Below are 26,902 nucleotides of genomic sequence, written 5' to 3'. Positions count from 1 at the left end.
TGAAGAGACAGAGGAATGGCGGGGTGGAGGGAGGCTGGAAGGAGGGACGGATGGACAGGAGAACGAAGAGATGGAGGCATGAAGGGAGGAGAGACTTCCACATAAAATACCAGGACTGCCATATGCTCGAGCCACCTGAAACGGGTCTGACACTCACAGCTGAGCCCTTTCAGGCCTCTTCTGTCCTCATCCAAGGCGTGGGGGCGAGGGGCGTTCTGGGGGGTGAGCACCCGAGCCAGCTCTGAGTGCCAGAACCCGCTGCCAAGGCTCCTTCACCTTCCCCGAAGCCTGAGTACAGGACGTGGGTCTGGGGAAGAGCTGGGACCTTCAAGAAAACCCCTCGTCTGCAGCGGGTGCCTGCGAATTCGCACCTGCAGGGTAGGAGGGTGGGTCTGTCCCTCCCCTGAGAATGGGGTAGGAGCCCTCCGGCCTGATCCTAGAACCCGAGCCTGGGGTAAGGGAGCTACATGAAGGCCTGGCACATGCGGGCCCAGAGTAGGGAGATGCAGGCTCAGACCCCTGCTCCGGCAGAACACAAGGGATGAGACCCAGCCCAGTGACAGCCCTCCCCGGGCCAAGGACGGGCTGGGGCCAGAGCAGTGTTTTCAGGAGTGGCTCCTCAGAATTGGAGTCCTAGAAGACGCGCTGTTGAGGACAGGAGGGTTTGCGGTCACCTGCCCTGTGGAGGGTCACTTCTCCCTAGGAGCCACCTGCACATCAGGCCATTCACCTCTCCACTCACCCAGCAGCAAGCATGGCCAAGCTGAAGCCATTGTTCCCTTAGCAGCCCTCAACACTGCACGGAGCGCCTCTTAGGAAAAGCCCAACCAGAGGCTCTCGAGGGTACCTGGGGGCCAGTACTAAGGAGTCTCAGTGCCGCAGGGTTTCCGGCGGGGGACAGGGGATGTCCCTTGGGGATGGCCCTTCCTCTCCCTCTCCTGCCCCCTGGGCTGGCCCAAACCAGACATCTAGGAGTCCTGTTCATCCACACCCCCTCTCCTTCCTCCCTCTTACCCCGCAGCCCAAAAGCATCTCGTCCCCTCCGGCACCTCACCGGGCCCAAATCTCACCTCCCGCCTGGCCCAGTATAGCTCCCTGCTGGTCACGGGTTCCCCTTCCGTCCTCCCCAAGGCCTTATCCACACCGCAGGAAGAGGTTTGAAAGCTGTAAGCCAGACCTCATCCACTCCCCTGATACAGCCACACAAGTTCCTACAAAATCCAGGCTCTTCTGGAGCCGTGCAGCCCTGCCCGCATTGCCCTGCCCCTCCTCTGTCTCTGGCACACCCCCTGCTTCCCGTACGCACACTCATTTCCAAGGCCACGCTTCTATGTCATGCCAGTACCCCAGGCCCTTGACCGGCTCAGTGCCTCTGCCCTGGCGGTCCCCTCAGACCCATCCACTGGCTCGTTCCCTTCCCATGGGCCAAGTTCTTTCCTCCCAGGGAACTTCCCCGAATACTTGATCTACACAGCAGGCCCAGCTTCTAGCCACACAGTAGAATCAAAGCCTGCCAACACCCAGCTCCTGACCCTGCCCCAACCAAGTCAACCATCAGAATCTTGGGGGTAGTGGGGAGGTTCCCCTGTTGACTGTCAGAATAGCACCCTTGATGGGGGGCGGTGGGGGTCAGGGGGGTGTGCCTGCCACATGGTCCACTCACTGCAGTTAGCGCACTGGTTCATGAGTGCCTCTAGAGCCCGGTCTGAACTTGACTCCTTCGGGTGAGGGCTGTCTGTGTCTCATTCACCCTAGATCCCAGAGCCTAGAGCAGTGTCGAGCACATGCTCAGCACCTGGTGTGTATTTGCAGAAAGAAGAACTGGGAAGGAGGTGTCTGGGGGAGATCAGGAAGGAATTCTTAAAGGAGATGGAACAAACCAACTTAGATCCTGCAACTGGGGGTTTCTGGTCCTTAAAATGACATTGCTGGTTTACAGGAAGGGGTGGCTGCTTACTCCCAAGAATCGATTTTGATCTCCTCTGTGTCAGAAAAGCTGGTGGGAGCTGTGGGCCCTCTCCCTAGATGCAGACGGGCAGGCACATGCCTCCGTTGGGTTTCAGGGGAATCACTAACCCTAGAATGCCAAGACGTGCCTACTTCTCCCATCCCAGCTGCCTTCAAGTAGTGGTCCCCAATCTCAGCGATGTCAGACTTACCCTGGGAGTTATACAACTACTCATGCCCAGCCCCCCCCCCCCCCAGAGATCCTGAGTAAGTTGGTCTGGGGCACAGTCTAGGCACTGGGATCTTTTTTTAAGCTTCCCAGAGGATTCTAAGGTGTTGAGACCCACTGCCTTAGGCCTGGTCTTCAGCACGGCCTGGCCCCTCTGTTCCGAGGGGGAGGCAGGCAGGTCTGGGCATCAGGGCCCAGCTGGAGAGAATCTCACATGCAGCTCCCAGCACCTCTGCTCCAACCTCAGCTTCCCGGAGGCTAACACCCTCCAGGGTTCTTTACTCCAGGAGCAATATCTACTCTGAAGACCTTCGAGGGGGTGGCGAGAGCAAGAGTCTGCAAGTCACACAGCACCATCAGGGCCGAACACCCAGCAGAAGACTTGGCCATCCCCGGTGCACCTGCCACCCTGCCCTGGCTCCCCGGGCCTTTCTTCTGCACAGAGACGTACAGAAGAATCACACAGTACCTTTCCTTCCCACCCCCAGAGCGGCCCCATAACCTGGGGAGACACTGTGGAGCTGCCTTTCTCAGCAGATGAGGGCACTAAGCCCCCACCGCCCCCAACCAGCCCGCACAGGTATGAAGAAGAACCACGATCAGGCTAGTGCGGAGTAGGGCTCAATCCACACTGGGCCCCTTGGTCACTCCTCCCACTCTCCCTGCCCGAAGATGCCAAATCCGCCCCATCTTTACCAGCTGTGTGGCCTTGAGCAATCACTTCCTCACCGTACCTCAGCTTCCCCACCTGTAAAATGGACTTACTAATGGATTATGTATGGCCAGATGCACACGAGCTTGTCTCTGCAAAGTGCCTGGCACCCAGAAGTGTCCAATATATGCTACCGATCATAAGAACAACAATTACTATCCAGAAGTTGCTGACCGCCTGACCAACAGTCTAAAACCCTCGGGGACAGGGGGTGTTAATTTAGCCTCCTAACGAATGCCAGGCCTGGAGGCCTCCATGTCAGACCGTGATGACTACCACTCCCTGGCAAGAGGGTGAGGGTTAAGCAGGGCAGGGATGGGCCAGAGAGTAGGGATTAAGCAGGGCGAGGCCTGGGCGGCCTAAGGAACAGGGCCTCTGCCCTGCACATGGGCACAGCCTCTGTCTCTGGGCCTCTGGCTGTGCCCCAGGGGCCTGCCTGAGGCCTGGAGATTGAGCCGGTTTGGTGAGTTGACAACTGATCTCACCACGTGGGCTCAGTCAGCCTGCTCAGGCAGAAAGTAGAATGAGAAAGTCTGGCCCAAATGTTCTGCTCTGGAAGCCTGCCTATCTGGGGGCTCTGCATGGGCAAGCTGGTTCTTAGCCGCTCAGCTCTCCAGTTCTCCGGACTTTGTCCTGGTCATCCATAAAAAGAGGCCAGTCACAGGTGGCTGTGTTTGTTTTCACGTGTGACAGGTGATATGTTCCCTGAACCCTCAGCTAGCTCTGGGGGCTGGCTTTTTGACCTCATCATGATCTTATTTCCCATTCTTGTCTCTTACCTTTTGCTGCTGTTGTTTAAAAAAGAAAAGAAAAAGTAAAAGGCAGTTTCTCTGGGCGACGGGAAGATCACGAGGCCATAGAATGCATATGCAGATTTCTACAGAAACTACGATTCCATGAAAGATTTTGAGGAGATGAGGAGGGCTGGTATCTTTCAGAGTGCAAAGTGATTTTGGAATGTAAAGAATTTCTTTGGGTTGAGTTCAATTGAAGTTTGTCACTGACCTGTGTTCCTGAACTATGAAGCATGAATATTGGGTTATGGAATTGTCTTGATAAATAAACAACTAACACATAAAAAAAAAAAAATAAAAAAGATCACGAGGCCATAGAACGGGATTAGGCTCAAGTTTCCTTCAAGACCTAGGTTTGAATCCCGGCTCCACTTCCTACTAGCTGTGTGACCTGGAACAAAGGAGTTACTGAATCTCTCTGAGCCCCCAAATCTCATCTCTTACATGGCGGCACCACCTCTGCCAGCCTGGGTCAGTAAATATTTGCCCAGATCAGACTCTCTGAGGGATCATAGGATTTTGAAGCCCCAAGTCCTGCTGTTTGTCTTACAAATGCAGAACCCGAGGCCCAGTAAGAAACACTCCTGCCACACAATCCCACAAGCCAGGGTGAGAGGCTCTGGTTCTCCTGCGGACCTTACTTACTACCTGAAGTTGGGACTGACATCTGGCATTTGAGGGAAGATGGCCAAGGGTACCCAGGAACATAGGCAGCAGCCGACCCCCTCCTGGCCCGACTGTGGCAGAGGAATAACAGGACTTTATAGTTTGGAGCACACCATTTCCACTGTCTCTTATCTAATCTCTCTAACAACCCCCCAAGATACCGTTATCCCTATTTAACAGATTAAAAATACCGAGATTCAGAGGTTTAGTGACTTGCTTAAGGTCACACAGGTAAGTGGCTAAGCCCTGATTAAAATTCAGCTGGGACCTGAGACTAGAGCTCCCCCCACCTCCCCTACCGTCTAAGCGAAGGAGGGAGATGGCAGAGACAGCTCAGCCCACCCTTCCACACTTTTGCCTGCCTGCCTGCTCCTCATCCTGCCCTAGCTCTGCGGCTGACTCTTGGCTTCCTGTCAGGAAAGAAAAGATGAACCCCACCAATCCAGGCCAATATGTTCTTCCATGGGGCCCTTCCTAGGAGGCTCTGCTCCAAAACCAAGCAACGAGTCTGGGAGGCCATCGGCACCAAGAAGGGGCCACTCCTACAGAGGGTGCGGTGTTGGGAAGAGCCGGTACCTGGAGCTTTCCAGCCTCTCTGCCTGGCAACCATGCAGCCAAAGACTCAAACTGAGGCTGAGCCATAGCCTCAGACATCTCCCTCTCCATGACCCCTTGCAGACCCTACTCCCTCCCAATGCCAGTTCTAGGGCTTACAAACTCCATAGCACTGACTTCATCCCCATTTATCCTTTGAAGAGACTGAGGCCCCACCCTTTTGGGGAAGGTATGTGCTGAGTATGTATAGTGGGGGCAGGGAGGGGACTGGTTAAAGCCATCTATGTTTCACCTCGAGATTCATATAGAGAAGCATATCTGTTTGTTTGGTACAGAGGTGGACAGACAGAATCCCGCCTGGTCTACAGTGACCAGCCCAGAGCTCTCTCTGTCCCCAGGGGCTGAGAAGATAACCAACCATCCTAAAGTGTTGGGCACATTCAGCATCTCAGTTGGGAAGCCCTAAGTTAGAGGAATATTTAGAACTGGCTAAGAGGCTGTCCAGGAGCCCCAGATTCCAGGGGCTTCAGCAGGAAGACCCTGATTCCCAGGTGGGCCCTCAGAATTTAGTCTCCTTCTCCAGACCCCTCCCCAGCCCCACAGCAGGGGAAACAATGATGAACTGGGTGATTGTGCAGCCTTTGGATTGAGAGAGACCTAAATGCCAATCCCATTTCACAGAGCTGTGTGACTTTGTCAAGTTGCCTACCCACTCCGAGCCTCGGCATCAAATGGGGATATGGAGGCTTGTCCAGGAAGAAGGTGGAATCAGCTTGCCATGCCCTTGGGGGCAGGCATACAGAGACACGAGACTGTGGGGGGAGGAGTCGGGCAAAACGATGACCCCACTCACAGGACAGGAGGTCCCTTAAGATGCAGGACACACAGGTTCCTACAAACTGTCCCTGGAAGGTTGCTGTCCCCAAGAACTTGAAACCAACATTGGGCAGAGGGAGGACTGATGAATGGGAGCATTCATGGAATTTTATGTAAATTTAGGAAGCATCCCCATACTAGCACAGCTTCACGAATCTGGCCTCATTGAACCCCACACCAGGTAGAGAGTGGGGCTTCAACGTCCCTGTTTTATAAGCAGCATCTCCAAGGCTCAGGAATGGGGCAGCACTTGCCCTTGTTGCGTGGCAGATGGGGGCCCAACTTGTGTCCCCCAAGACCCTCTGACTCTGGAGCCCAGTGTCCCGCCTACTTTGTGACCCTGTTCCCCATTGCCAAGCCTCCTCACATGGGGTCACAGAAGCCTGGCATGAGGGCAGCAGTTCCTGGCTCCTGAACTCATGGAATCAGAGCCACCAGGGTGGGGCCAGGCACCTACAGGATTCATGCACAAGTGTTTCAGAACCCAGACCCCACGCTAGCCTGCAGGGCCGGGCTGAAACACCAGGACATGGACTCGGGCCTGATCAGCACAGGCGACCTCAGACAGCCTGAGGGGCTGCCCTCCCGGGACTCCCAAGTGGTCACTTCTATTCAGAGATTCCACCCCAAGCCAAGCCCACTGCAGTGCATGGAATCCCCACTCCAGGCGGGCCCTGAGCTGGACATGGGAACAGATAAACGCACCCCGTCCCTGCCCTCAGGGAGTGCCCTGTCTGGAGGGACAGAGCCCTGCAAGGGAGCAATTACACACCAACATCATGTTCAAGTAGCACCCAGCCTCCCGCTCTCTTGAGAACACAGTGTCCAGTACTGGACAGTAACAATAGCCAGCGCTTTGGCCATGACTACTGGTCAGATCGTGTAAGTGCTTCACGTGGCTTGGTTCATCCTTGCAATGAGCCGATGAAGGGACGACTGCTTTGATCTCCAGTTTATGGGTGAATGGGTGAAGAAAGTGAGGCTCAACGTGGGAAAGGGACTTGCCCAAGGTCACACAGATCGTAAAGCTAGGAGTTGAACCCCACAGTCCGACCCTCTGCTGTCAGGCGACATGGCCCGCAGAAACCAGTTTACAAATGGTCAGGTACTAAAATAGCTTCACCAAGGCCCAGCCTGAGTTTATTGGGTTCTACAGCCCAGTCTCTAAGCCCAGCCCACTGAAGACCTCTGGAGCCACACAGGGCACCAGGGGCCAGCCTGCACACCCATCGCAGAGCCTGGCAGCGGGTGGTTAATAAAGGGTTAACTTCTGGGCCAGGGCTGGGGTTCCCAAGACTGAGGGTGGGTGCTAACTGTGGGCCCTGGGGAGGCAACTGGGGATGAAGAAGGGGACTCTAATCAGGGACCCCACATGGCATCAGGCAGGCCCTTCAGTCACGGCATCCTCTTCGGAGGCACTGGGTTCAAGAAGAAAGAGAACGAGCAGCTGAGAGGCCACCTCCTCCAAGCAGCCTTCCCAGAAGACTCTTCTGCACAGGAACTCTCAGAGCACTGTCTGGTGGCCCTAATTCTCTCAACATGGGTAGTTAGGGTTGGCATCAGACAGGGTGGGCATCAGACACGTGGTGTCAAACCCTGGCTCTATCTGCCCCTGTTACTTGACTTTTCTGAGTCAGGGCTCTCTAGGGTCTCATACTCTCTCCTTCAGTCCTTCCCCCCCACCTGCGTCTTCCCTTTGGTGTACGTCCCTGTCTCTGCCAGTGGCTTCCTCCCTGTGTCCAAGACCAGCTATCAAGTCTCCTCCTCTTGCATCCTGAGAGCTTCTGACATCCAGGATGTCCCATGGCAACTGGCCAGCACACAGGCTCCCGGCTCCAGCCTAGCCAGCCTTCCCCAGGGCCAGCCCCAAGCTCCAGGGAGGAGTGGTCTGGAGAAATCCATTTCCACAGCTGGCTGTGGGCATCCAAGGCCTGGATTCCCAGGCAAAGTAGGGGACACTGAAGCAGCACAGATACCTGACAGCTGAGGCACAGCCTGACAGGTTTCCATCCCCAGGGAGAAAGGGCTCCAGGCCTGTCGGGTCCTCTGGGATTGCCCAGGAGCAAGGCCTGGGCAGCCTCAGCCAGGGTGCCCTTGGGTCTCGGCACTTCTGGAGACATTCTGGCTTCAGAGGTACTTGGAGGGCAGGCAAAGGTTGACTGGTGGGAGGCTGCTGTTGGGCGGGGAGTAAAAAGAGTAGCAGGAAAGAGCAGTGACGCAGACATAAGGAAAGAGAGACAGAATGACAGGGGTGGGCAACACAGAGAGAGATCCCAGGTGAAGGGAGCCTCCTGGGCATCCCCAACTCCAACCCACAGGCCTCCGGCCCTTTCAGGTCTGCACAGGAAGCCCCCAGAGGAGCCTAAGGCAAAAGCCACCCAGGAATGCAGGCCCTGCTCACCTAGACAGGATCTGGCCCTGGGAGCCAGCCCAGCTCCGCCTCCCCCTTGCTCACCCCTCACCTTCTTCCATAGCCAGGAGAGCCTGCCTTCCCTGTGGCCCCCCTGAGAGACTGCACCCTCCCGTTCTTACCCACACTATCCTCCCCACAACCAGTCATCAACAATGGCCCATCCCCTCCCCAGCACATTCTCCACAGCCTTGGCCTCCCCCAGATTCTGGGAGCACCAGGCAGAGCCCTGGGTGGAAACTGCCCCCTCTGATAACCCCTTCTGAGCAGGCTGGGTCTGAATCACCCAAAGGAGCACTGGAGCCACTCATGGACCCCTCAGATTGCCGATGGAGGCAGAGGACTTGATCTCGGCCAGCAGCAGCTCAGCCCAAATGAGCACCCAGGTCCCAAACAGCCCCGTGGGGTCCCCTAACTTGAGTCCCCAGGGTCCTTAGGAGGCAGAAGAAGAGAGCAACCAAGCCCAGCTTGCTCTATCCCATAATCACTGCCCTTTCCTAAACCTTAGTTTCCCTCTCTGTGCAACGGGGCAGGCCCTATGCCAGCTTCCAGAGCTCCTGGGGCTGGAATCTAGGACCGTTCACCCTGGAGACCTAGGGCTCTGCCATTTCCACCTCCTCTCAACCTGCTTCCCACTCCCATGCTGGGGCATGCCACTGCAAGGCAAAATTTAGCCAAGAATGTGAGCACGGCCAAGAGGTGGGGAATGGGTGTGGGTGGAAAGGTCATGAGTCCCCACCATGGGCCTTGGCAAGCCCCCTTCTCTCTCTGGGCTAACAACAGTTCGTTCCTACCTTACAGGGAGGTAGGAGATTTGAGAAATCAAAATGCTCTAGCACAAGGAAGGGAAGCATGTGATTATTATCACCGGGAGAAGGTTCCAGGCCACAGGGAACTAGGAGGAGGGGTATATAGACAGATAGACAGAAATGGAAAGGAAAGGTGCTTGGCACTACAGGAAAGGGTCTGTGTCCCTAGGGGCCCCTGGCATTCCAAGAGTTCTCAGCATAAAGACCTGCAGTGACACTACCTTGGTCTCAGGCAGTTAGGCAGGGCCTCAGGCCTGGCCCCCCACCCCAGGCATGCCGTTTCCCCCAGGCGACCCAGCATACCAGCACCAGAGCCAAGGGCTTAATAGCCTGGTGAGCCTCCAGGTGGCCAGAGAGAGAAGGGACTGTTTGTGATGCAGTAGGAAAGCAAACAAATAAATCAGCCACGGCAGGCTGGACTCAAGGCTCCTGGGAGGCAGCTTTGGGCTTCAGGCCACTGGGATTCCTACCCCTACCCCACCTCTACTGGGATCCTAAGAACAGAGAAGGTAGGAGTATCCCCCTTCTACAGATTGGGAAACTGAGGCTCAGGGAGGTACTGTGCCTGGGGTCACAATTTGGAACCAGCAGAGCCTGTTTAAACACATTTGTTTGCAGCTGATTCTGTCCTTCTGCCCAATCTGTCCCCTTTTATCAGTCTAGAACACCACCCAGGCTAGAGCAGATATAACGCAAGCCTTAGACCAAAGCCCAGCCAGACACCTGCTCTAGGGTGTCAGGTGGGTGGAGGCAGAATGAAGCCTGAGCTGATTGCAGGGGAGGGAGGGACAGGCATTTCCTGAGTGCCTGGAACCCACCAGACGTCAGAGGTTGATGTTTTGCACGCTTATCTCATGCAAGGCTTGCAAGTGGTCAGTGAGGAAAGTTGTGTTCTTATTTTTAGGAGATGGAAGCCAGAGGACAGAGAAGACAGGGGACTTGCTCGAGATCACGAAGTGTGAAAGCCACAGGTCTGAGGCTGACCCTGAAGGGGTCAGGCGCCCCCAGTACACACAGACCCAGCACCCTGAGCCCTACCAGCCTGGCAGACCTTTGGGGGGCTCAGACCCACAGCAGCCACAGCCTCTACTCTGGGGGCTTGTTAACTAGCTCACCCAATGGACAGACCCTGAGAAAGCTGAGTTGGCTTGGCCAAGGTGCCACGGCTGGCCCCAGGGAAGACGGTGGCCAGAGCCGGGCCTCAGAGAATGAGGAAGACTCAGGTCAGGGGACAGGGGAGGAGGTGAAGGCATTCAGACGGAGCTATGGGGCCCAGGCACCTCGGTCTGGGAGTCTGGAAAATTCTGTACTGTTCAGGAGTACAGGAGGGCAGACACAATCCAGAGGGGAAGACGGGGGTTAGGTAGGAGGCATAGCCGGGCCTGAACCCCACTCCCTGGGCATTTGGGGCCCATCACCACCAGAAGCCCCAAATGCCCAGGCAGGAGCCTATAACAGGGATGGCCGGAACCACCCTATCTTCCCTCCACAGGTTCCTGGGCCAAAGCAAGGATCCCAGTGCAGTCCCTTTCTGGAGTCCCTTGCACCCCAAATCTACCAGGCCCTGGGACCTCCAAAGCGGAGGCTGAGAATAGAGAGGAGGCTAGAGGTCCCCTTCCTCTCTAAGGAGGCAGCTTGGGGGCGATGGGCCAGGCTCAGGACAGGGAGAAAAGGTAAGAGGGATTCCAGTCCTGGCTCCAGCACCTCTTTAGCTGTCAGATCCCAGGCATGTCACCCATAGCCTGTCATTATCTGTAAAATGGGCTCAGAAATAACACCCTTGCTGCCTACTTCACAAGGTGTGGGGAGGCCTGTGGGGAAGAAGTACGTGAGAAAATGTCCATGGCTAAAAGCTATAAAGCGTAAGGTATCATTAGCAGAAATAAGAACTCTGACACCCCGAGGAGGGGAGTGACTTCCCCAAGGTCACACAGCCAGGTGGCAGCACAGCACTGTGTGACCTGGGTCTCCAGATGGGTAGACCAGGGCCCTCCTCCAGCCAGACTACGAGTCCCAGAGTAGCCATACCCCTCCAGCGGACCCTCTTTGATGGGTGAAGCCCACCCCCACCAACCCTTAGCTCCTTCGGTCCAGGACCTGCTGGCACTCTAGACCAGGGAATCTGGGTAAGGAAGCCCAGCTCTGAGCCCTGCAGCTGTGACTTTGGGCACGTTGCTACAGCCCTGGGACCCTCCACGTCCTCATCTGTAAAATGGGGGCCACTCGGTCACTGACACCACGGCTGCAAAGTGCCCAGGGTGGGGCCTGGTACATCTTAGCTTCCCAACAGAGGAGGGCTCTCTCCTCTTCCTCTGCTGTGCCTGCCTGACCACAGCCAGGCTTAGGCACACGTTTCCCTGGCTTCCCAGAAAAATGCCCCGAACAATAACTGGGAAACTGGGAATATAAATGGGCTGAAAACATTAGATCTTAGAAGGGCACATTACTGAATGGCTAGTAGGTGGCGGGGGGGATAAAAAGCAGAGGAAGACCCTGGTTCAGAGACAGTGTGGGGGACCCTGCCTCCCCCAGCCCCCTCACCTGGAGTCCTCTGGGTCCCCCTCAGTGTTCACGGAATGCACCTCTGCCCCCGCACCGGACCCACATGACGGAAGCCCAGAGTATATGATACAGTTTGGGGTGGGGGGTGTTGTTGAGGGAGAGCACAGAGAGGTGACAAGGCTGGGGTTTCTGTAGTGCTTCCGATGGCTTTCAGGGCTAACTTGGACATATTAGGTTCCCTGTCAGAGCCTTAGTTCTCCTTCCTACAAAATGGGGATGGTGATAAGCATCTTATCCTCTTGCACATAAATATATAATTGCACATCCTGGAAAAGCTGACGACGTGGAGGCAGGGGGAAGGTGAGTTTCGGCCTCATGCAAGCCTTTACCAGGTGGGACCAAACGGTTCCTACTGGGAGCTAAGATTCTCCACAGAGCCTCCAGTGACCCATTCTACGACTCCATTGGTTCTCCAATTGTAGTTCCCAGACCAGCAGCAACAGCATCTCCTAGAAACCTATTAGCCATCCGCTTTCCTGGGATGCCCCCTACGACTCCATTGGTCCTTCTGACCAATGGAATCAGAAGACTTAGGGGCATGAACCATGCGTTAACAAACCCTCCAGGAGATTCTGCCATATGTCAGAGTTTGGGAACCACTGCTCCCCCTCCATGACCCACCTCCTACTCCAGACAAACTTCCTCCCACAGACTCATCTTCTCATTCCCTGGCTCCCAGAAGGCTGCTGAGAAGGAAGGAGTCACCATGGAGAAAGGTCATTAAATACTAAAGAGATCTCATAATTAGTTAATGACACCACAGGCTCCTGGAAAGGAGACAGGAGGAGGGTCAAAAGTCAGATTCAGACTCTAGTTGAAGAGGAACAGCTCCCCATATCTGTCTTTTTCCTTCTGTCTCTTACCCGCCTCCCCCCAACACAGATCCCAAGCACTGGCCCCTTTCCTTCTATGTGCTTGCTACCTAGCTCCTAGGGACACAACACCCTCTCTCCCTAGTGGGGCTAGAGCTAAGTTTGGGGATACATTCTGGTGGGTATGGAGGAAAGGATTTTTCCCTGAGAACTGGTCCCTCAGACCCCAAGTTTAAAAACCAGCTGGCTAGAAAGCCACTTCTAGGAGTCTACTCCGTGGAGAGTATTAGATGTGAGCACAAGATATATGTATGGACAAGGCAGTCACTCTAGCGACCTGGGAGCTAATGAAAAACTCAAAATGGCCGAAACGTGCAACAGTAGGAGAATGCGAAACTGGGTCATGGTGGATCCACACAGTGTGATACTACGGGGCTGGGAAACGTGCTGAGGAAGAATATTGAATAACATGGAACAATCCTCCCTTTACTATGTTAACCCACTGTGGCGGCAGAGGAAGTGGTTCGTATGGTATAATCCCAACTGTGTGTGTGTGTGTGTGTGTGTCTGTGAGTGTGTGTCTGTGTGTACATCAAACTGTTCCCAGTACTTATTTCTGAATGGTTCTTGCCTCCTTTACATCTATCCCTTAACCTCTAAGGTTTTCCACACAAAAAAATTTTGTCAGTAATTATAAAGTTTGTGCGTGTGTGTGTGTCTGCCCATTTGGTTCGGATGGAGAAGACGTTTCTAAACAGTTGAGAGAGCTAGCCTTCCTACCTCAGAACCACCGGTCTGGGTGGCCTCTGCTGCAAGGGGGACATGGCCTCTCCCAGGGAATGTCCACATTCCATGTGGACGTCATCCCAGTGCACAAGATCAGGACTGTAAGTGGAAGCTAAGGGAGGATAGGTTTGCTTAAATTCTGTAGCACATATATTTTTTTAAGAGTCAGATCTGGAGCACCTGGAGTCCCTTGTACCCAAAGGGTGGCTCAGTTGGTTGAGCAACTACCTTTGGCCCAGGTCATGATCCTGGAGTCCTGGGATCGAGTCCCGCATCAGGCTCCCTGTTCGGCAGGGAGTCTGCTTCTCCCTCTGACTCTCCCCCTTCTCATGCTTTTCCTCTCTCTCTCTCAAATAAATAGGTAAAATCTTAAAAAAAAAAAAAAGTCAGATCTGTGCAGGGGAGCAGGACTCTTTATTTCTCCATAGCAGTGGTAGGCGCAGCCTTCATGTGCCATTCTCTGGCTTTTACTGAGGGGGCTTCCTGTGTTGGGCCCGCTGCTAAGCGTTTCACCCATACCCATTACCTCATGTAACCCGCCCCCCACACCCCCGCCGCGGGCAAGCCACGGGAGAGGTCCCACTATCATTCCCCAGTTCACGGATAAGGAAACCAAGGTTCTGGGCGGTTGAGAAACTTGCCCAAAGGTGAGCAGATGCTGGGAGGACGAGCTGGCCCACATCTAGGTCCCCTACTTGCCCCCAGGGGACTTCTGACACGCAGGGTTTGAAAAGCACGCTCCACAGTGTCACAGTGTTGCGGCAAAAGAGGGCAGGAGAGGGCGTGGGCAGAGAGGAAGGGGATCAGGGGGCCTTGCCCAGAGCCTCTAAATGTTCAGCGCAAGTAGACCCACACATCCTGCCTGCCTCCATTACTCCCCCGCTGTGTGGTCAGGAAAGGTCGGGGAGGTGAGCTGTCGACGTGACCCACAGGGACCCAAGGACGAGCCACCCACTCACTCACGCAGGACCTCAGATAAACCAATCCTCCCGCAGCCCCACTGACTTATTTCCTCTACACACCATAGCACCTCACCGGGTCCCACAGCAACAACATTCCAATAAACCATCTCCTAAACCAGTGACTGTGAAAGTGATTTTCCGACCACAGTAGAATTATTCATTGTTACCATTATTATTAGCAATGACAAATCAACATGTATTGAGTGCTTACTGCTTACCTGACATCATTCCAAGTGCCTTCTACTTATCAGTGGAACGCATATTGTCCTCTCCACTTGTTTCCCTAAGGAGGGACCTCTACCAGGAGAACACCTCTAGTCTCGCTCCGCCTCCTCCCTTACTTCCTGGACCCCAACAGAGGCTTCTGTGATTGGCTCGTCTCAAGAACATACTGGGCATGCTCGGCGGGGCATGCAGCCTTCCATCCTGGCTGCCCTCCGCTCCTACCACCTGTTCCTGCAGGGAGGCTGGCCCCTGTCCAGCGCTGCTTGTGACCGGACAGGTAACTCTGCCAGTTCGACGGCAGACGGTTGGAAAGCCCTCTGGGCCCCGGATCTAAAGCCGTGTTCTCCGGCCAGCCTTCTCAGTGTTGATGCTTCCTGTCGGAGCCCCATCTCTGTCATCTGTTTCCATTTGGTTCCAAATTCAGAAGAAGGGGGTCTCTCTAAAACCTCAACATATGTTAAGATCCTTCAATCCTTGTAGCGCGGCCCCGAATGAGAGATTATTATCATCTCTATTCTCCACAAGAGGAAATTAAGCCCTCTGGTGTCAAGGACTGTAGAAAGCTTTCTAGGCAGGCAGCGTTCAGAGTGTATTCCCCGGGGATGGAAGTTAGGATGATATTCCCAACTATATCCAACTCGTCTCCCAGGCTCTGAGGCCAGTGGACGTAGCCACTGCTCCCACAGACACTCCCTCCGTCTTTTGATAAAAGGCATGGCAATTGATACATCAAACCAACACCCAATCCCTTTGGGAACAAATATGATTGATCAACAACAAAAACCAGACTGTGATCCCAAATTCAAATAATATCTTTCTGTTTAAATATGTATCGTAAGTTTCTCCATAGCTTTACTGTATAAGTCCATTCCTTCTTTCGTGAGCATAAGACTATGGAATCATTGCAGGAGATTCAGAAAATTGAGGAAGGAGGAAAAAATAAAGGTCTGCAATCTGATCTGTATAATCCCATTATTGTGTATTTAAACGTACTTATTCATCTACTTTTCAGCCTGGAGTACAGTTGTGGGGTGGGGGAAGCTCTGCTATTCTGTGTCTACAGAGCCCCCATGGGGGAACTAGGACCTGCCCACCTACACTGGCTGTCTGTCTTGGTGTGCAGGAGAATGGACTGGGCACCCAGAGTCCTCTTTCGGAATAAATCCCTGAGACTGCCAGCTGTGACGTCACGTGTGCCTCATTTACAAAAGTCAATTGCAGCAAATACAGGATAACAGTTTCTAGTTCTGCAGCCCAAGAAAGGCTGTGACTTTTTCAAGGTCACAAGGCAAGTAAAGGACAGGCTAGGGTCTCCTGATCCCCACTCTCAGGCTATTCACCAAGCTTTTCCCCAAAGACTCACCCCCCAAGGACTGAAATCCTGCTTCCTCTTAATAATAGCAGCACTACCAAAACCAGCTGAAATACGTATGTATGTAGCACTCACCATGTGCCAAGCACATGTCACAAGTGCTTTATGTATATTAATTCACATCATTCTTGGGGCGCCTGGGTGACTCAGTTGTTAAGTGTCTGGCGTCAGTTCTGGTCATGATCCCAGGGTCCTGGAATTGAGCCCCGCATCGGGCTCCCTGTCCCTTTTCCACTCCCCCTGCTTATGTTCCCTCGCTCACTGTGTCTCTCTCTGTCAAATAAATAAATAAAATCTTAAAAAAAAAAATCACATCATTCTCAATAGACCTATGAGGTAAACACTATTATGATCCCTATTGTAGATGCCAAAATGGATGCACAGACGGGCTAAGACACTTGCCCAAGGTCTCACCCAGCAGGCAAGTAGCAGAGGCAAGAATCACCTTTAGGCAGTTAGGTTTGGGACATCACTTGTGGTTCCTTCCCAACTTAGGCCAACCCCAGCTGGTCCCCAGGCCAGCTTCTGGAGCACTGACCGCCTGAAGAAGAAAACCAACCTAGGGGCGCCTGGGTGGCTCAGTGGGTTAAGCCTCTGCCTTCCGCTCAGGTCATGATCCCAGGGTCCTGGGATGGAGCCCTGCATTGGGATCTCTGCTCTGTGGAGAGCCTGCTTCCTTCTCTCTCTGCCTGCCTCTCTGCCTACTTGCAATCTGTCAAATAAATAAATAAAATATTAAAAAGAAAGAAAGAAAGAAAACCAACCTAGAGGTTCACCTCCCTAGACAAAGTCACCCTGCAACTTCCCATCAGATCCAGGATGTGAACCCAGACTTCCAGTGCTTCTTCCACTTTCCTACATTGGTTCTAGAAGCCTAGGTTCAGAAACAACCACTTCTTTCCAGGATCCAGGATACCCCCCCTCAGCAAAACAAAAAAAGTCAGGCACAGGGCCCAAAGTAGAGTCAGAAGCCCCCACTGTGGGGAATGAAGGCAGAAGGGACAGTGAGGGGCCTCCCAGAGTGACACACCTAGTGGCCTGCAAAGAGACTGTCAGGGAGGGGCCTCCCACAGGGCAATTTCCCATTCCCCCAGCCTGGAGCCTGTGCCCTCACAGGACAGTAGCACCTTCCACAAATAACACGAACTAAGCCAGAGACCCTTCACCAGGCTGGAGCCAGAGGAAGTCGAGCTGTTCCCCTCTCAGGAGGGGAAAGGCCAGGCCTCACAAGGGAAGCTGAAGCCCTGACCGAAGCAGTCCCAGGCCAGCCAAACCATTCTCGCCTCCCTGGTCCCAGGTTCCAGGAGCAGAATGGGCAGGCCCAAAGGGCAAAGCATGGGCATCCAGACCCGGCTTCCCAGCTCCACCTTTGCCAAGGAGTCACCAAGGATCTGGCACCGAGCTGGGTCCTGCTGGGCCACCCCGAGGAGAATCACTTACTTATGCATTCAACCATCATTTCCTGAGAGCCTGCTGTGGGCCAGGTCTTGTGCCAGCAATCAAGGATACAGAGATGGACAGGGCAATCCCTGCCTGAGAGGGTTCATGGAGTCACTCCATATGCCACCAAAGAGCAGCGGGAGAGTAAAGTACTCAGTGCAGACAAGCACAGAGGAAGGGGGAGAGAAAGGAAGGGTTTAGAGAAAAGCTGCCATCCACGTTCAGACCTCCTTGCCCTCAGAAAGCCTGGGGTTGCACTGGGGAGGCACACGCCCCGGGGAATGCACTTTTTGTTCTATGCTCATGTCATCCTATGAGGCTGCTCCCGTTACCCAATTCACAGATTCAGAAACTGAGGCTCAGAGAGGGTCACAAAGCTGGGAAGGACAGAGCCAAGATTCTAGCTCCAGAGTCCCGTTCTCGCCATGCTCTACCATCTCCCTGATCCGGCAGACAGGCAGAAGGTAGGTAAGGCGGTTTCAGGTGCAGTAAGCAAGGGTAAGGGAAGGAGGTGGTCTCAATTCTTGCCTGTGTGAGAGGAATCACGCAGTTCACCCAGTGTGTGTGTGTGTGTGTGTGCGCGCGCACATGCATGTGTTCACATGGGCTCCACTTTACAAACAACAGATTCCAGGCCCCAGAACTTCCTAAAAGGCCAAGGGAAGGAACGAAGCACCACAGAGAAGGGAAGCCCAGAGAGGAGAAGGAACTTACCCGAGGTCACACAACCTATAAACAAAGGAGCCGGAACTAATTCCAAGAACCAGAACCCAAGGCCTCTTCTCTCCCGCTCAGCTGCTTCTCTGTGTCAGCACAGAGTGAATCAGCTGCTGACAGGAAAACCAACGTGTAGGGGGAACCCCAGGGGTGAGTCAGGAACCAGCCAGCCCCCAGACACCAAGTGGGCCTGTGACAGAGGCCCTGAGCCTGTGGTTGGCCTCCTCACAGGCCGCATCGGGATGGGGTGTGGGGAGGAGGGAAGCAACACATACCACAGGGCTCACTGTGTTTACCTCTGGGCTTCCCTCCTGGCTCCTTGGATCCAGGCTTAGAGGAGGGGAAGCCGGTGGGCAGAGCAGCTCCTGCTGAGATGAAACAGGCCCCCCAGCCCTGGCCCCATCCTGTCCCACAGAGGGGCCCAGGCTCTTGCTGAGCCAACTCCTGACTGTTTGATGCTCTTGATTAAACCCTAACCGCCTCCTCTCAGCTTCCCCTGGGGTGGAAGAAGTGGTTATAACGGTCTGGAGTAAAGGGTCAGGGCCACGCCCAAACCAGGGGGTGCCAGCTGGCCCCAGATGTTCCAAATCCACGGGAATGTGTTCGAGGCTTGGGTCTGCTCAGCCTCAGGCCAGGAGGGGGCTGTCTGGTGTTCAGGTGGAACAGGGTTGGGTCCTCAGGCTGGGGAGGTATTGGGGGGAGGGAGAGCTAGGCAGTGGCTCAAAAGTCTGAGGCTGAGAGAAAGAGAGAGAGAGAGAGAGAAGGGAAGAGAGAGAGACGGGACTGCCCCACATGGCAGAAACTTGAGAAGAGCCAACCAAAATCCACACCCCCACACGTGGGAAATTGGTGTCCCCACCGCCTAACCGTTCACCCCAGCCCTCCCTGGACTGTAGCCAGGAAGGGGAGAGCCCCAGGCACTTCTCCCCATCTACGCTGCTCTCAAACCCACTGCTGGCTGGTGCAAGCTCCCACCACTTGCCCAGATGTCCCCCCCACAACCTCTCGCCCCATAGGGCCTGGGACAGAGGCCCTGAGCCTGTGGTTGGCCTCCTCACAGGCAAATACTGGGCCTACTGGGCAGCTTCCCTCCCTATCACTCCAAAGCATGCCTCACCCTCCCCAGCACCTCTGAGCCCCTGCTAGACACTAGGGTCAAGGCTGGGTGGAGGAATACGAAAAAAAAACAGGGCACACATGGGGATCCTTCCTCTTCTCCCCGAGTCACCCTGGCTCTCCACCCACCGCTCTGATGGCACCTCTTCCTTCACTCCCAGCAGCAGACACCCCAAAAGCCCGCAAGTCCCTCCCTCCTTTCCCATCACCACAGGCCTGCGATCCTTCTCCCTTGACCACTGAGTCCCTCACCCCAGCACATCTGGCAAACTGGTTTCCTAAAGCGCCCCTCTGAATACGTCACTCCCCAGCTCAACAACCTTCAGTGGCTCTCACTTTCTGCAAATCAGATCCAAACATCTCACCTTGGCATTGAAGGCCCTCCATGAGTTAATCCAACTTACCATTCCCCCCTTCACAGCCCTGCTGAGTCCCAGTTCTTCGGCCAGACTGATCAAACTAGCAGTTTCTTGAAAAGTCCCTGAACACGGTGACCTCCCGCTTTTGCCTAGGTGTTTTCCTCTGCCCAATGCCCAAAACTGTCACTGCAGCAGGGGAAACCTTCCCAATTCTTAAGACCCACTCCAAATTCCACCTCTTCCATGAAAGTTCCCTGTAATACTTTTTTCATTGATCTCCTGTCAGGGTCGCTGGTATCCCTTCCCAGACAGTAAGCAACTGAGGACAGAGGCAGTGTGTCATCCTTTGTCATGCGTCATGTGGGCTGGAGGGGGGGGTCACTTCTAGTATTTGCTTCCTAAGTACTCTTTGAAATGAACATCTTCTCGTTCCCAACCCCCTACCCCCCTATCCCCCACCATGGATCCCACTTAGTGACCCTCTTCCTCCCCCACAATACCACACTCTAATCTTGAGCTGTTCACATGCTTGGACAGGGGAGACTGAGGCCCCAAGCTGATCCAAGCCCAATCAGGACTGGCTCCTGGGAGCCCAGGAGCTCCTCACCCTCTGCCCTGGTTTCTCTAGGATCTCACTGCTTCTAAGCACCTTCCCCTCTGAAAGGCACACACACTGTCTCCTCCTTATAGAGCAGGCTTCAGTCACACTCTGTCCCATACTACTTTCTAGCTGGTTCCAGAGTGTTCCAGGGTTCATCTCCCCAGGACATTCCGGGAACCGACATGCAGCACCCCCGGTCTCCTTCGGTGCCCAGCCTTGACTGAACAGGTTAACAAGTGCCCACATTGACCCTCACCTTCAACCCAAGCCAAGTGTTCAGTGGAATAGCTGGGCTCCAGACACCAGAGCAGCGCAAACCCATGAAATCTCATCTGGCTCCAGGCTCTGGGTGTGTGGTATCTTCCCCAGCAGGGGCATGGTGGAGCCTGACTGTCAGCAGCCCCAAATGAGGGCAGAGCCCAGGTCTGTCTAGGTCTTCTCTGTATCCCCTAGCTCCATTTCATATATAGTAGGTGCTCAGTAAACATTGTAACTGGACAACCACCAGCCCCAAGCGCTATGACAGAAAACTCAGCCACTTTTTGGTCCAGATGACACACTCCCCAAATGTGAAATGGACAAAGTGATGCAGGTGGCAGGTGGCAATTTCTGGCACTCACAGGGTCAAGAATGGCTGCAGCCTGCTTTCCAAAAACAGGCTCATTCCCAGGCAGGAAGCCAGTCCATCACCTGCCTGCCTGCCTCAGAGCAGCTGTCATATAGCGAGGGCTGACTGGGTGCCTGACGCCTTGCTAAACACTGTATATGAATTACTGTTTAGTCCTCGCCACTGCCCTTGGATTCTGCCAGGACTCCCATTTTACAGACGCAGAAACTGAAGCTTGGAGGGAAGTGCAATCCTAATCAGTTTGGTCCCAGAGCTTCAGATCGTGCCCACTGAATGAGGCCGCCCAGCTACAATGGCCCTGGCACAGAGCACACACTAGCACCAGGAACAGAAACCTCCAGGCCAGTGAACTAACCCTGAGCATGCAGCAAGAGCCCCGGGCCCCAGGCTTGACTCTGGACCCAAAGTTTGTCGGGGTTTTCCCCTTCTCTCCCCACCCCACCAAGAACTTGCCCCCTGGTTTCCAACCACGGCCTCCCAGGCCAGGTCACCTGGAAATGCCCCAGGAAGTGGACAAAAGCCCCTGCTGAGGATGTGGTCTGAAGTGTTACTGGGATCTCAGTGTTAGGGGGAAGGCGAGACTGACGTTTCCTTGCTTTACCCTGCTTCCCCGGGGCTTGTGGGTTCAAGCCCCATCGGAGAAACTAGTGTGAACTTTAAAGTAGTTCGCTTAACTCTAGGGGAACGTTCCCTTGGCCCAGCGCCACGGGGCAGGGAGAACCAGCCAGCACGCTGTGAACACCCGCGACTGAACTGCAGTCCGCTCTCACCTGCCAGCCCTCGCTTTCCAGGGCTTTCGTGAGAAAGGGCAACCGGAGCATGGAGTTCACCTGGTTCAACCCACTCCGTTTACGGAACCCAAGAAGCCCAGAGCAGGGTGGGGGAGTCGGGGCCGGGGCCGGGGCCACACAGCTGGTAGACGACACAGCCGGAAAACTGGGGGTCAGGACTCGGGGACTTAGGCTCCTTTTCACCCACCAGCTGCTGCTGTCACTTGCTCCGAGAAAGCCGCCTAGGCGGGCTCTGGAAGTGGAGACGAAAACTAACTTTGCTGCTGTTGGTCCGGCCGGCCTCCCCCCTGCCCCTCTCACCTTCTGGCTTTGCTTTCTGCTCGGCGCTGCAAGCCCGGCGTCGCCCGCTCGCGCCCACCCGCGTCCGACTGCGCAGCTCTGAGCTCAGTCACTCTGCAGTTCTCCTGGCGACCGTCGGGGAACGCAGGGACTGGAGCAGGCCCCGCCCCCGGATGACACGCCCTGGGCACGCCCCCCTGCCCTGCGGGAATGTTGCTGCCTCCAAGCCGTACCCGGCTCCGCCCACCAGGCCTCCCTAGGAGATACCCGTAAGCCCCGCCCCCGGCCTGGGGGTGGGAGGGGCTCCTCTTGCCCCGCCCCGCTCGTTGTGGCCTCCCTAATTCACCCGCCAGGCCTGCCCCCGTGCCCGCCTCCTCGCCACGCCTCCTCAGATAGGTACTCTGCGCCGCTGCTGCCACCCGGCCCCTCAAGGCCGGATCCTGGCTCCTAGCCCTACCCGGGTCGCGCTCGAGCCCTGCTGGTGGGGGGGAAGCCCTACTCACTGCTCTGCCTAGCGGCCCCGCCCCTTCTGGGCCCTCTTTGTCCGTCCCAGACTCCCCCCAGACCCTCCCGCCACCGCGCCCGGGTCACGTTCTCCTCTCCCCCCGGACCAGCAGCCTCGGGCGAACCCCCGCCCCAGGCTCGCCCTTCCCTGCCTCAGTGCCTCACTAATCCTGTTCTGCCCTGCCAGCCCCAACCCGGGGCGGGCCGGCCTCGGCCCCCAAGCTGGCATTCCAGGGCGGGTGTATCCGGGTGCGGCCGGGGACGGCGTGGGAGCGGTTTGCGTTCCAAGTCGGAGCCCTTATCAGCAAGCGCCCTGGGCCCAGGCGCTTTTTGAAAATACTAACAAGCACTGATTGGACCCTTGCCAGCAGCCGAGCTCAACGCCAAGCCCAGTTAAAAGGACTGGCCCTTAAATTCACACAACTCTATGCGATGGTACTCTTGTTGCGCCCATTTCACGGGTGAACGGCCTGAGGCTGGGAGAAGGGTAGTCGTGGCCTCTGAGTCTCACGCTGGAGAGGAGCCGGATCCGGTCCCAAGCCCTGAATCACAAGCTCAGTGCTACCCGGGCTTGCCCGGACTGGCTCCTGAAAAGTGACCCAGGCCAGCTAATTGTTGGGGCTGTGCTCAGCAGGCTGCCAGGGGTGAGGGAGGAGGCGTGGGCTGAGGAGGCAGGTAGCAGGAGGGGCTGCTGGCCTGAGCCCCAGAAGCTGGTTTTCTCCCTTAAGAAGTGACTCAGAATTAAGATGGACTGCAAAGATCTCCAGACAGCCGTGGTGCCTGAACCTGTGTCCCAGCCCTACGCACTCCCAGGCCCAGGGATCAGCCCCAGGCAGGTTTCCTCGCTATGACCAGGACCATTCACCTTGCAGCTGACAAAGCTCTCTAACTCCCATTATCTCATTGGCATCTCACAAGGACGCCATTGTGGGGAGGGTATGATTATGCCCGTTGTGCCTGGGTGGAGTAGGGCGGGGAGCTTGGAGCCCAGCCCAGCACGGTGGTTCCCAAAGCGTGGTGCCTTGGAACAGCAGCGGCCTCAGCAGCAGCCTCAGCAGCATCTGGGAACATGTTAGGAAAGTGTGTTTCGGAGCCCCATCCCCAGCCAACTGAATGAGAAACTCTGGGGTAAAAGCCTAGCAATCTGTTTTAACAAGGTCTCTAGGTGATTCTGAATCACAAGCAAGTCTGAGAACCATGGTCAGGCATAATGGCGAAGAAGGTGGGGTGGTCTGAGAATCAGGAAGACAGGGAGCATCCCGGGAGCCTTGTGACCCAAGGCAAGGCAAGGCAAGGTACTGAACTTCTCTGGGAGACACCCATACAAGGGAAATAGTTATACCACCAATCTCGAGGGTGGCTGTTGAGAATTAAGTGCGATAATGGTCATGAAATGTTCTCCCGCTCTAGCACACTGTGCACACTCAGTAAATGTTCTCTTTCTAGTAAAAAGTCCCCTTTATAGAATCTCCACACCAAGTCGGGAGAGTGGGGCTGGGGTCAGGGGAGTGAGGCTGGGGGGTCTTTAAGCCCAGCAGGGTCCACTCTGTTGTCCTTCCCACAGAGGGATGCCATCTTTGCTGCAAGCAGCCAGCAGAGTAATCTCTCAGATGATGTTGACGCCGGTGGTCCCACGGCCACTTTCAGAACCACTGTGCTATTCCATCTTGGACCGACTTCCTAGCGAATCCATGCAAAATGGGCATAAAAATACCCTCCTCTTCTACCCTGTTCCATGCCCCTCCCTTCAGGCCGGGGGTGTGTGATGGCGATTGGCAGTTAGCAAAACAGCTGGATCCTTCAGTACCTCCTTCCCCACCAGGCAGACTTTCAGTTCCACGAGTCCCATCTGCTACCCCTTCTGGTCTGTCACTCCAGATTAGAGATAGTGGCAGCTGTGGCAACACGGAGGGGCCAGCCGCAGGCAGATTCTAGAATCTCTGTCGTACTCCCCTACCACCTGCTAGAGCCCCCTAGAAAAGGGTCCTTCTAGAGGAGCTCAGAGTCTATCGGTCCTATGGCACAGAACTCCCCTAACATGTTGATAGGAAAATTGAGGCCCACACAAATAAAATGTTTAAGAAATATTCTTCATCATGACCAAGAGGGTCATGTTCGAATTTAGAACTCTTGGACTCTTTAGAATTCTCTGCAGGAACATCGCAGTGTGGAGTGGGTTAGCCCTGACTCTCAAACCTCAGCCCATCTGCTCAGATTCTCTTCCCAGCGCCCTGCTGTCCTGTGCACACAAGTGGCCTAGGGCTTGGGCACATACACACCCTAGCCCATGTGCCCAAACTCTGTCCACACTTCTTATCTACAGCTGTCCCTCACTCACCCCTCTAGGAGTGCCCCTGTACCCTCGGAAGGATGGACCTGGGGAATTTGCTTATGTGGACCATTTAGGCAGAGGTTTCTAGGGTTTTGGCTATCTGAAGCATGACTGTGGAAGGCAGTGAGGTGTAGGTTCTGAGTGGACACAGGTGGCCCTCTTGCCTGGGTCTGTGAGTGGCCCCAATATTTGTCCCTATCTCCCCAGCACCTAGCACACTGCCTGCTACGTATTGGAAGCTGAAGTCATTGAGGAGATGTGCGTCTGAAGTATTACTAAAATATCAGATTGGCTTGGCTCCCCCCGGTGTTTCCTCTTCCAGCCAGAGTCAAGTTTTGTCATGATTTACCCTGGGCATTTTGCCGGGCAGCCTCTAGTGAGAGAGATGACTTCCTTCTTTTGGGAAACTCTTCAGGCCATTCCAGAAGTGAAGCCTGGATTTTAGGAGCTGGGAAAAGGAACAGGAAGAACTACTCTAGAAAGACTTGAGAGAAGATACCAGATGGAAAGCTTGGAAGTAGGGGAGATGGTGGTGTGGTCAAGACTTTAAAAGGTTAAGGGCACCTGCATGGCTCAGTCCGTCAAGTGTCCAACTTTTAATTTTAGCCAAGGTCATGATCTCTGCGATCATGACATCGAGCCCCACATCAGCCTCCATGCCGAGCATGGAACCTGTTTGAGATTCTCTCTCTCCTGCCCTCTCCTGCCCTCCATCTCTCCCCCTCTTGTGCTCTCTCTCTTTAAAAAAGGGGGGGGGTATGGCATGGCTATGGGGTTCCCAGTATCTCAGATGAATCCCCCACTTCAAAGGGGCACCGGAGCTGCAGAGCAGGATACCTGAAGGTCCTTATGGTCAAAAACATAGTTGTCAGAGTCTTGTTGGTACCTAAGTACCTAGGCCTAGGTAAGACCCTAAGACTTTGACACAACTCTGGGAGGGGGGAGGGAGGGAGAGTGTTGTATCTGTTTCCTATTGCTGTGTAGCAAACCACCCAATCATTTATGTAGCTCATAAATCTGCAGTTTGGGGTAGATTCATCGGGGAAGACTTATCTCTGTTCTATGCAACATCTGCTGGTTCAGTTGGAGGTCCAAGATCCTTCACAAGATGGTGCACTCACATGGCTAGCCAGGTGGTGCTAGATGCTTGCTGGGAGGTGCTAGATGCTAGCTGGGAACTCAGAGAGAGCTGCGGACCAAGACGTCACTTCCTCTCCACGAGGCCTCTCTGCAAGGCTGCTGGGGCTTCCTCAGTGCCAGACAGCTGGGTTTTAAGAGCAACCAGAGAACAAGGTAGAAGCACATGGTATCTTGGGACCTCAGTCCGAAGCCATGTGGCATCACTTCCTTTGTATTCTATTCGTGCAGGCAACCGCAGAGGCCCCCGGGGTTCAAGGGGAGGAGATATAGTCTCCCTTTCTTGAGGACAGGGTGGCAAAGTTCTAGAAGAGATTGCAGAAGAGAAGAGACTGTCACAGACATCTTTGGAAAACACAGTCTGCACCAAGTGGGTCCTCGAATAAGTGGAGAAGTTCCTCTAGTGGGAACTGAGTGTCTAAATTAAGCTGATTTAAAGAGAAAGGTATATGAGGTCTCTTGCACAAGCGTTCGTGCACAGATGGATGAGAAGGCTGGTGGGCGATGAGTCTGGTGCACTTGGGTTACTTAGGATCTTCCTTCTTCCGAGAGTCCTCAGAAGAGAGTTAAGACTCCTCGCCGTCTACACTGTCTCCTTAAAGCCATACATGTAAACACCATTCATCTGATCCTCTTAACAATGGCTTCCACGATCTTTTCAGAGATCGGATGCCCATTTCCAATATGTGGAAATAGAGACCCTCAGAAGGTAAATAACTTGCCCAAGGTCATACAGCTAGTCAGTGATGGAGGAGAGAGAAATGACAGTTTGTCACCAACCCAGTTTGCTGTTGCAGACTCTGAGCCCTGGGGAGAGGCCCAAGTTGGGCAGAACCCAAATACCCAGATTCTGAGCACCCAACCCTGAGCCACGCAGGCCATCCCTAAAGGCTCACAGTGAGTTAAACAACAATGACAACTCCCTCTAGGGCCTTGAAGGGACCCCGCTTCCTGCCTAAGAAGCAGAAAGGATGCAAGTCCCCGCGCCCTGGAACACTGGGCTGTAGCCCTCGCTTGACACAAGTCTTGCTCCAATATCCGTGCTCACAAGTAGTCAACAGCAGTTTCTGAAACCTGAGCTCATTTAAATGCATTCCGCAGGGCCACCAACTTTTACTAGCTTCTCCAAAGGATTCCACGAGGATCTGAACTCCAAGCCCCTGATAGCTGTTTGTAGCTGGGGAGGGCCCGTCTTCCCACCAGAGACACTGACCACGGATTCCTTCCCAGCTCAGCCATTTCACAAAAAGCATTTAGACCCCTGCTCTGATCCCCACCTCT

The 26,902-nt window shown here is 54.7% G+C and overlaps 1 protein-coding gene across 2 annotated transcripts in view; it reads right to left on the bottom strand.

Annotated features, from left to right (window-relative positions):
- CD82 (CD82 molecule) overlaps nt 1-21,872 on the bottom strand; it is a 49,847-nt gene extending 27,975 nt beyond the window's left edge. Inside the window, exon 1 of one of the 2 annotated variants that reach the window (XM_082684048.1) lies at nt 21,670-21,872. The gene's annotated coding sequence lies outside the window, so the exon portion shown is untranslated. Of the gene's footprint in view, nt 1-17,871; nt 17,978-21,669 lie in introns of those variants that run through there. The other variant, XM_082684049.1, reaches the window with a different exon arrangement.
- Between the last annotated feature and the right edge of the window lie 5,030 nt (nt 21,873-26,902).

This window comes from Mustela nivalis (genome assembly GCF_964662115.1).
Source record: "Mustela nivalis genome assembly, chromosome: 9".
In the NCBI taxonomy this organism is placed as follows: Eukaryota; Metazoa; Chordata; class Mammalia; order Carnivora; family Mustelidae; genus Mustela; species Mustela nivalis.
Note: the sequence above shows the minus strand (reverse complement) of the source record. Positions and strands in the feature narration are given on the sequence as shown.